An 11176-nucleotide genomic window follows, 5' to 3' on the forward strand; every position below is an offset into this window, starting at 1 on the left:
ATGACAGCACATTTGTTATCTCACCATGCTCACACATCATCCCCACCAACACTTCCATCCTGGACCGCAGCAGTACCTACCCTCCCACCTCTTCTCCCCTCCTACCTTTTCTCCCCTCACCCACGCTGGCCTCTCTGTAACCCCGTCCATTTTCTGACCTGCAAGCTGAGATCTTTTGATAACATACGTCTGACTGGGTCACTCCTTTGCTCAAAACCCTTTAACAGCTTCCTGTTGTCCTTGGTACCTGATGAAAAGAGTGCTTACTTGTGAGAGTGTGTGGAAGTGTGTGCATGCATGTATACACACACACTCCTGCAAGGGAGGATGGCTTATGATACTTAAACTGGGACATTACAATAGTATAGGCTCCATTTGATACACAGTAGGGTATATGTCTTGTTCATGTATATGTAGGTCCTGACTCACTCCACTGAGGGACTGGAGCAGCTGGGTATTCAGTGTGCTTCCTGGGCAGGCAACAATGGGAAGCATTCTCAGCTATGCTTTGAAAACTTCAATCCTGTTATATAAACCAACTACAATGCAAAATAATAATAAATGAGCATTTTATTATCCCAAAAACTTCAACAGTAAACTAAAAAATGACCTGCCTGAAGAGGTGCTCTATCACAACCTCCAGAAGATTCCTGGATCAATGAAAGAGTATTCTGAGGCGCACTGGGAGAAACTGAGTCATTACCTAAAGCAGTCAGTGCCAGCCCTCCTCTTCATGTTACTCAGGGACACTTGTTTATTTTTAGAGATCTTCATCATTTTCAATTACACAGGAACTATACCACTGGGGAGCGGGAAATTTCTCCTTTTACCCCTCTTGAGTTCTTGTGGCTGGACTAAAAATAAAATTCACAAGAGATATTATGGGAGAAGAAGAATAAAATTTCATGCACATGGAGGTCCCATAGAAATGGGACCTGAGAAGTGGCCAAAGCAAGCAGCTTTTATAGATTTTACACAAAGAAACAATAATGTGCAAGGAACAAACAGGACAAAGAAAGTAGGTTTGGGGTGATCAATTAGTGAAGAATCTAAAGAGCCAGTTTGGACTTGGGGCAGTAAAGGAGTAACACGGTTTGTATACACAGGCTTCTTGGCCTGACCTCCTATCTTTGGTGATAAGGGCGTTCTTCTACCTCCAGATGCAGGGAGGGCACCTTTCATGTGAGATGGATTTCCTGCTTCCAGGGAGACAAAAAGGAAGTCAGGGTGTCCCTCTTGCATTGACAGTGAAAGTTGCTCAGTTGTGTCTGACTCTTTGCAACCCCATGGACTATACAGTCCATGGAATTCTCCAGGCCAGAATACTGGAATGGGTAGCCTTTCCCTTCTCCAGGAGATCTTCCCAACCCAGGGATCAAATCCAGGTCTCCTGCATTGCAGGCAAATTCTTTACCAGCTGAGCCACAAGGGAAGCCCAAGAATATTGGAGTGGGTAGTCTATCCGTTCGCCAGCGGATCTTCCTGACCCAGGAATTGAACCAGGGTCTCCTGCATTGCAGGTGGATTCTTCACCAACTGAGCTATCATGGAAGCCCCTCTTGCACTGGCTGTTTCTAACGTAATTTTAATTCAAAAGAATCAATATGTCATAGAGGCACATTTGGGGGTGGCCTTCTCTGGACCGCAAAAACATGAATATATTTTTTGCTAGAAAAAATGTTAAACAATATCCACTCTCTACTCAGAAGTACCCACTGTAGCCATTTGGTATTTTGTGTCTTTTGTTTTGTGGGGAAGTTGTTTTTGCTGTTTTCCTACAGGGGATGTATTCTCTTTACTCTACAACCTGCTTTACTCATTTGACATTTTGTCTTGGCCTATTTCCCTTTCCGGGTATGCAGATCTACATTGTTCTCTGTAATCACCACATTCTGATTCCACTGAATGGGTGTACCATACTTTATGGATGGGTTTTCCTCTGAATGATCATTTAGGCTGATTTTCTGATCTTTTGTTATTACACCCAATGCTGTATGTGAAAATTATGCACAGGTAAAGACAAATTCTCTAAAACAGAGAAGAGGAATTTTTGAGGTAAAGCATATATATACACATTTAAAATTTTAAGAGATACTCCCAAATTACCCTCCAAGAGGAAAGTTCAGGGATCTCCACGAGGCAGTGACGCGCTTACACAGGACTGCTGTATACGTACTCTTGGAGACTGTGTGGCCTAAAACTGCAAAGAGTCGGACACAACTGAACTCAACTGAACTGAAAACTGATATAATGTTCACAAGCAAAAAGAGGCATGCAAATTCATATACTAATACAAACTCTAAAAAATGAAGCGCCATTTTCACTGTCATCAGGGATTGGGGGTAGAGAATGGGGAGCATAAAGGATTTGTCAGAAGAGCAACCCCTTCCTCCCCTTTTCCTCCACCAGGCTGTGTTCCTGTTCCTTCCCATTATCTGATTGAATAAAGTAATATGAAGGGAGAGGGAAAGCGGGGTTTCAGACAGGGCAATTGAGAGCAAAAATTGACATGTGCTATTTGACGTTGGGGCTTCCCTGGTGGCTCAGTGGTAAAGACTCTGCTTGCCAATGCAGGAGATGCAGGTTTGACCCCTGGGTCCGGAAGATTTCCTGGAGAAGGAAATGGCAATCTACTCCCATATTCTTGTTTGGAGAATTCCATGGACAGAGGAGCCTGGCATGTTGCGGTCCATAGGGTCACAAAGAGTTGGACATGATTGAACAACTAAACAACTAACACTGATTTCAAGAGGCTGCCATCACCAGACTCTGTGAGCAAACTGCCAGTGGCTGGTTGTACTGACCCAGATGGAAGTTTGCATGCCATGGGCTTCTCTCTGGAGATGCTCTGCTCCTCAGCTTGTGATGTAATAAAATCATGAGCATCCTGATTTCCCCAAGTCTTCTAGCCTTCAGACATTACCTTTTCATTCAATAACCAATAAAAATGACTGCTTTCCCTATTTCACATCCTGTGGCAGACACCTCCCTTCTCATGATCTCTATGGGTTCCAGGGTTGCTTATGTGTCCCTGGTTACTTCCTGTCCCTGTCCTGTTCCTGAAGCTGCTCCTGGCCTCTCAGCTCTCATACCTCTCTCCATGCTCATCATTGCTGCTATTCCTTCTTTAGTTTTCCCAAATACTGACGTTCTTCTGAAGTTTGTGGGTAAAGGAGAAGGGTCACAACACAATGTCAAACAGAAAACATTACAACAAATACCAGGCACCACTCTTCTGAACAACTCCTTGACCACTGTTCCCTGGGGGAGCTGCTGACTGAACTTCTCAGGCCCTGGCCTCATGGCAACTTGCCAGGTCACTGCCTCTCTCCGAAGGCCCTCTGCCATCTCCCCAGATTTCTTTCAATTGCACCATCCAGGGAACAGCTTCTCAACTCCTACTGCTTTCTTCTTATTCAGCCCCGTAGTGGACTTCTCCTGGTCTTATGGAGTGGTTGACAGGTCCTATCTGTTCACATCCAGGCCCTGCTACCACTGCCTACGTGGCCTTCGGCATGGTACTCAGCCTCTCTCAGCTCCAGTTTCTTAGTGTGTGACAGGGATTGCACCAAAATGTATTTGAAGTGCTTAGCACAGTCCCTGGTACATTAGATCTAGGCATCCATCATGACACCCTCTCTCATGCTGGGAAATGATGCATTGAGGCCTTTACCGCTCAGAAGAGCTGTTACTGCCCTGAGTTCTGCCTCCACCCTGGGACACATGCTGTGCTGTGCTTAGTCACTCAGATGTGTCTGACTCTTTGCAACCCCATGGACTGTAGCCCGCCAGGCTCCTCTGTCCATGGGGACTCTCCAGGCAAGAATACTGGAGTGGGTTGCCATGCCCTCCTCCAGGGGACCTTCCCAACCCAGGGATCGACTAGCAGCTGGCTTTTTAAATATTACTTTCTTTCCTATTAGTGTGTCGTAGAAAAGCTTCCTTCAGTTTAACTCCTTAGGGATGTTGCTTGTGAAATGCACTAGTTCTCAGGGGTTTCATGAGGAATGGTAAAAGAGGTACTTGGGCAACTTAAATGCTCTTCCTCCAGGCCACAAGGCAGAGATTCAGTACAACCTTCCCCCTCTTTGCCCTATGCTACCCATCACTTCATGGATGGCACCTGCACCCATCCAGGGGTTCAAGGCCTGGGAGTCATCCGTGAGTTCACCTTTCCCTTATCTCCTCTCCCCACCCCCATCAGACCCCCAGCAAGCCTTCTTGAGGTTACAAGCAAATTCTCTATACATACCCCTCCCCCAGGCCAGCCCCATGCACCAAGGCCACTGCAGCCAATCCTTGCTGGACCCCTGGCTTCTGCTCTTGCCTTCCTGCATTCCATCGTCTAGCAGGCTAGCAAAGCCATTTGAAAATCTAAGTCAGATCACTTCCCTCTCTTACTTAAAACCCATCAGAGCTTCCTGTTGTTCTCAGAGTACAATCCACGCTCTGGGGAGAGGCTGTGATCTTGCAGCTGCCTCTCAAGCTCCATCCCCCGCTGCTCTCACAACTCACTTCCTTTCTCCTCCTCTAAAACCCTGGAACATTCCTCATACCCTGTGACAACTCCATGGCTCCTTCTCAGCTTGACAATTTCTGCTCAGAAAAACCTTCCTCAACCACCCACTCTAGCTCAGCCGACCCCCTCCAATTTCTCTGTATCATCTTGCCCTGTTTACCACCTTCCAAATCTCTCTGTATTCATTTGTCAATGTATTCCCCCCACAAAACTGTGAACTCCCTGAGGGCAGGTGCTCTGTCTTGTTCACTGTTTTGCCCCCTTCCCCTGGCAGGGTAGGCACAAAATATATACTTATTGAGTGAATGAACAAACATTGATGGACAGATCAACCAGGAAAATGAGGAGGAAATTTCCAGGAGAACGTGTGGTCTGTGGAGACACACCGAGGGTGGGGTCCCTAGGGAGCTCTGTCTCCTACTGGAGCCCAGTTCCTCCCTGTGAGACAGGTGTAGATGGGAGCCAGGAGTGACAGCCCTGAACTCTCGGGGGCCTCCGGTGGCTTCCGGAGAGGGCAGAGGGAACGGCTCCCCATCACTCAGAAACGCCTCGACTGCCTCAGGGAAAGGGCAGAGCTGCTGTCTCCAATGCTGATTACCACACAGCGGCTGCCTTCCTCCACCCACCAGAGAGCCCACTGAGTTGCCATAGCAACAGAGGACTGTGCCAGAGTCCAAACAGGGATGTCTGCATCTCCCAGCACGTCTTCTGGGGAGGGTGAGAAGGGGGAGGGGCGGTCAGACCACAGTCATGCCCTGGTTCTGTCCGCCTCTGGTCTGTCCTGGTCTCTAAGCAAATCACCTCCTCTGCCTCTTACCCCCACCTCCCTTCAGAGTCTCCTGCTGTGTTCTCTCTTCTGTCAGGGAAGGAGAAGGGAGGGATGGCCTCATCTTTGTATCCCATCCAGGCCCACAAATTGGCCAGAAGAACAAAGGACAAGGGCTCTCTGAGGGCTCATGGCTCTCAAGACTGCTTTAAAAATGTTTTCTTTTTAAACACCACTTTGTTGGTCTAACTGGTCACCTCCTGGAGTTTTTGAGGCTTTGTTGGCTGCCTTTTTGGTATCCCTAAAGAAGCAAAAACCTCGCTTTTGCTCCCCAGAAGCTAAATGCCCTTTGGAGAAGCTGCTGAGAAGAAGTTTGTGTCACGTGTCAAAAGGATGACAATAGTATCTACCACTCATTGAGTGTGTGAATATATCTCTTCTCTCAATCCTCACAACTGCCTTGGAGGGAAGGTGCTATAGTTTCTCTTTACATGTAAGGAAACTGAGGCTCCCTTGTTCCTGGAGTCACACTGCTGCTAAGAGGCCAAACTGTCATCTGACCACTGCCCTCTCAGATGCTGAAACCCAAGTCGTGGCCACTACTCTATACTGGGAGGTACCAACAGCTCCAGGAAATGACCACAGTGAGTTCACCCGGCCCCAGCCAACCCCCTTGGGTCCTCACATGGCCCCATCCTGGCCCCAGCGGTCAGCACTTGTTGGCTCAGGCCCCAAGTCGCATCACCCCCACAGGGATCTTGACGGCAACTCGCTCAGAGTGGGAACAAAGGCAGCTTTTTCAGCCCCTTCTTTAGAAACCTTGACTCCACGCCACAGAAGCAGCCCCTCAGATTGGCTGCTACCATGGCAACTGGCTGCTGATCTCTGTCCAATTATGTCAGCCCAGAACTGCAGTGCCTCCGTGTCCATTTCCTGTCCAGCTCCCCAGCCTGCTAGCTAGCCCCTCTGACCTCCAGGCAGCTTTGAATGCCTACGCTTTCTAATTACAGCTGCCTTTCAGTTCCCTAGTCCTGTTGGAAACCTTTGTAATCTGCATTAAAGGACTCCTCCTCCCAAGAGCCCATTTTTCATACTTGGCCTCTGGCTCTTTATTTGTGGTCTATGAAGCACTGATTGTATTACCCAGCCTGGCCCCCAGAATATGCACTCAGTCGATGCTCAGAGAGCTTGGACACAAATTTCAACTGAACTATCTGGCACCAAGATCTTTCTGCTGCAGTCGTGATCTTATATGGGTTTACAGTGGCTTGATTTCAAGTCTGATTTCTTCATTCATTCATTCAGTGAGCCATGAGCACCTAAGTTCTAAGCAATAGGGTTACCATGTTAAACAAGACAGAATGGAACTTTACATTTCCCCAGGGAAGAGGGATGATAAAGCAAACAGGTAAACAAATAAATGAAATTTGTGGAAGCAGGAGCTGTGATGCAGGAGCTGAGGGGCTCCAATCCTAGGCTGGACATTTCCCTTTGTCCTCATATAAGCTCCCAACTTGTGGAGGGAGGGGGCCCTCCAGAGGAGGGGGTGGGCAGATGGTATTTGGTGTCCAGCGGGCACTTCTGGATGAAAGTGGCAAAGACCAACCTCAGGGAGAGGGGTTCTTTTTTGTTTTGTTTTGTTTTTTCTTTTTTTTTTTTCAGGGAGAGGGGTTCTTTAGGCAGTGACACAGCTGTGGATCTGAGACCTGACAGTTACCAGGACTCCACCCTCACCTTGTGTCCTCTCAGGACATCAGCATCTTTCCTTCTCATTGCAGTGGCTTTTCCCACAAGACAGGAAGTGTGGCTGCTGACATAACCTATGAGTTTTACTTTTACAGCCTCAGTCATGGAAGACAGCCTTACCTCAAGCACTCTTCCATTTCAAGACCAAAACACCAAGAGCAGAGACTCTTTGCCCCAGAGAGGTTCCCAGGCCTGGTCTAACCAGTGAAAGCCAAGGATGGGATCAGAGTACGATAAGGAAACTTCTAAGTTCCTGGCTAGTGCTCTGTGGTCGGGGGAAGGCAGACCATCCCAGGGTCTAACCCACTCTTACCAAGTGAGACCCACCACTGTGTGCCCCCCTCCACGCCCTCACCCTCGCCTCACCCCGCCCCATTTCATATTTTTATGGCCTCAATTCTATTTCAGAGAGGAAGCTTTGTGGGTTGTGCCCCAGTTCAGTCCCAGCTCTTAAGGTAACCCTCTGAACTGGGGGCTTCTCTGCCCGCCTCACCTGTGTCGCCCTCATGTGGAGTCCCACCCACTTCATGCATGAGGAACAAGTCACCATCAACACAGGCAGGGACAGCAAGTTTCACTGAAGGTCTGAGGGTGACAGAGACCAAACACCCCATTGTTCAGAATAACAGCAACCTGTGGTCCGATTCTTATCATCTTCTATCCTTAGAGCTCAGTCTGAGGGTCTTACATGGTTCCCCTCCCTCCCAATCTCACACCACACACCAAGCTCACAGCAGGCACCTGCAATTTCCTTATTACTGTCTATTGCAGAGGTGTTCAGCTATCTGCTTCCACTCAAATCATGTTCCCAAGCCAACTCTGGATATCCTAAGAACACACTAATGTAATTTGCTCAACTGAAAAATCTCCATGCTGAGCCTACACAGGACAGGAGAAGCTTTGGAACTGCAGTTACTGGTTTAATTTATCCACTCTCAAATGCTTAGGGCTCCCATCCCCAAGGACCAGAGCAAGGACAGGAGGTGGGGGCAGAGGAGTTCACCCACAGACTCCGATTTGACCCCAGGATAAGGCCTGTCCTCCTTCCTCAGTGCTGAGCTCTTCTAAGGCTGACTGGGAAAATTTACATACAGTATATTCCACTAGGCCTTCTTTGAGGTGACGACTTAAAAAAGATGCACAATGTGAGAATTGCCAGTTAAGTTTTATTTGGGGGCCAAATGAGGACTGCAGCTGCGGAGCAGTTTCTCAGAGCTATCTGAGGTGCCATCTCCTAGGCTGCAGACCTCATTTTGTCCCAAATAAAATTTAACTCATGACTCTCATGTTGTGCATCCTTTTAAGGTGACAGAGGTTAGATGGGGTCGTGTGCTTGGATGCCTGAGACTTCCTCCAGGGATGGGCTAGAAGGTCACACACTACTCAACACCCAGAGGGTGACACAAAGGAAGGACCAGTGGCTCCCAGCCTGCAGAGGTTGGAATTGCCTTAGCAAGGGACACAAGATCCCATTCAGGGAAGATAAACAGTAACATGGCTCTGTTACCAGGGTTATTGCCCCAGAATCATACCCTCCCTTCCTCAAATAGAAACCAATTACTCTTATCTAAGGTTCAGGAGGAAGCTACAAAGAAGAAAAAAAAAAACAACTGGTTAGAACCAACTCAGTCCAAGATGGCAGAAGACTTGACTTTCAGTAGACCGTGAGCCTCTATATTCTCATTTTAATACATTAGCATGCTAAATGGCATATCTGCCAGTGCCACAACAGTTGACAATTGCCATGATAACAACTGAAAAGCCCATACAAGGGCTGAAAAGGAGAGCTGCCTTCCAGATCCAAACCACACTCCTGTTCTCAAATAACTCATGAATATTCCCCCCACTCTTTTTTCAATTCCCTCCCTTTTACCTCAACCCTCCCATATTTGGTGTCTCCTCCGGAAATGGGGTGAGAAGTTGATTTGTGAGAGAGGTTCCTGCTTTTCCATTCTTTGGTTGCTGAATAAAGCTAAAGCTGCTTCAGTCTCAGCATCAGTTTCACTATCAGCTACACGTATCTGATCAGAAAAAGAACCTCCTGGCCAGGACAGAGGGTCGTGCTCTCGGCTAGGACCCCAGCGTGAGTCCAGTCAACCAACGCAGTAACAGGTCCTCCCTCCCACTGTCAGTAATACTACCAGCTGAAAAAGTTCAAATCCGTGCCTGCATTTCCAACGCCTGCACTTTTCACCCTCAGTGCCGTGGGGCTCAGTAAATGCTGACCGACTTGCCTCCTCTGCAGCTCTCTATTGGATTTGTAAAGATTCAAAGATGACAGTCATCTGGGAAGATGTGCCTTACATGTTTCCAGCTGCCTGAAGCTGTTTCTGTGAATAATCAGAGCCTTCCCTGTGACCTCAAAAACCTGTGCAGAGGTAGACTGCCCACAAAGGGCCCTCATGCTCAAGAGCCTTGACTTAGAGGCTATTTTTAATCTTCTGGAAGGATGAGGGGCAGGGATGGGGAAACCAGCTACCCATGCTACTTTTCTCCTGTACTCCCCCCTAGAAGTTCATATGAGGAGTTACCAAGATCCTGGTGCTCATTTTATAGAAGACTGGTTCCTTCTCATAAGCTCAGGTTCCCTAGAGCCTAGTCTTATTATGGACCCCTCCTGACTTTGTGGCCTGAGCAGACTGAAGATTTCTGGAAATGCATCTGACTTTGAATCTAGGGGATAGAGACATGGCCTTGAGGTCACTTTCCCTCCTTACAAGAGGGAAGAGCAGGTTAGTTGAATGGGCAGAAAACAGGCAACTTGGGTGATCTGTCCTAGCTCTGAGAAAGTCTGACAGTGAGCAGGTCAACAGCATCTCAGAACCTTGCTTTGCTCATCTGTCATATGCAAGGCTTGATAGTTTTCTAAATCATAGCCACTCATCTCCACCTTCATACTTTTTGTCACACCTGTGTATCTCCTGTCCTATTAATCTTTTTTTTTTCTGAATAATAACTTGGCTCCATGCTAAGCAATACATCCATGAAACCACATATTTACGGTGCCAGTTTTATTTTCTTGACTATGTGCTAAAACAAATATTTATTTTTAATCACACTCACCTGTAAAATCCCTGAAACCATCCTGAGTACCAAACATACGGAACACCCTTCAGAAACACTGGATTAGAGTGCCACTTTGGTTCCTGATATCTTCACCCCTATCGTGAAATTCTAATAACCCCACAAAGGAAAAGCAATTTCAGAAAGAGAAAATACATTATTCCTGAGCCAACAGCCAGCATGATCCTTGAAACAAAATTGCTGTTGTTTTGACAGCTTCTCTTCTGCTATCGCAGTTTACAGCACCCAACTCTTAACTCTAACTTCCTGAGTCTGATAAGTGTACTGGGCCCCAGCCACTGCACTTCTCTTTGAGTTCCACGTGGTTTACCAAAGGCCTCAGAGCCAAACGGCCCCAGGTCTGCCCCTGTGTCGGTGGTGGGACTGCTCTGGCCCAGAGGGAAAGGGCTAACTCTTCCACTCCCAAGGGGCTTAAGAGTTGGCCTTTCCTCCTGGTCAAGTAATCCCAAGGTTAGAGCAAGTCTTTGTTGGGTTGGCAGCCTCATCTGACTTCCTTCACATCCTCAGTGCTTCCTAGAACGCTGGATGACATAGTCAAGGGGATCCTTGGCTGGGAACTCTCTTCTCTGGTAAGAAATTGGCCAAGTGTGGAAGAGGAGAGCTAGGCAGCCAAGATGGGGAATACAAGATGCTCCCCTGGTGAGAGAAGCCGTCTCTGACATTTGCACAGAGAAACAAAAGCCGAGCAGACCATCAGCCAAATCACCCAGGTTGATCTTTTGCCACCTTAGGGGTTCTCAAATGTGGCTGATCATCAGAATCACTTGAAGGATTTATAAAAAATAAAGCAAAAATGAAGTTCAATGCTGTTACATAACAATTCTCCTAGGGGTTTACTCATGACAAATAAAAACATATTTATAGCAGCTTTATACATAATAGACAAAAACAACCCTAAAAGTCGCCTCAGGAGGTGAAGAGAGCGACAAATCAAGGCACTGCCATATGGTGGATGCTCATGCATGCACGCCTGCTCGGTCGTGTCCAACTCTTTGCTACCCTGTGGACTGTAACCCGCTAGGCTCCCCTGTCCATGGGATTTCCCAGGCAAGAATACCGGA

Source organism: Cervus canadensis, chromosome 4 (genome assembly GCF_019320065.1).
Source record: "Cervus canadensis isolate Bull #8, Minnesota chromosome 4, ASM1932006v1, whole genome shotgun sequence".
Lineage (NCBI taxonomy): Eukaryota > Metazoa > Chordata > Mammalia > Artiodactyla > Cervidae > Cervus > Cervus canadensis.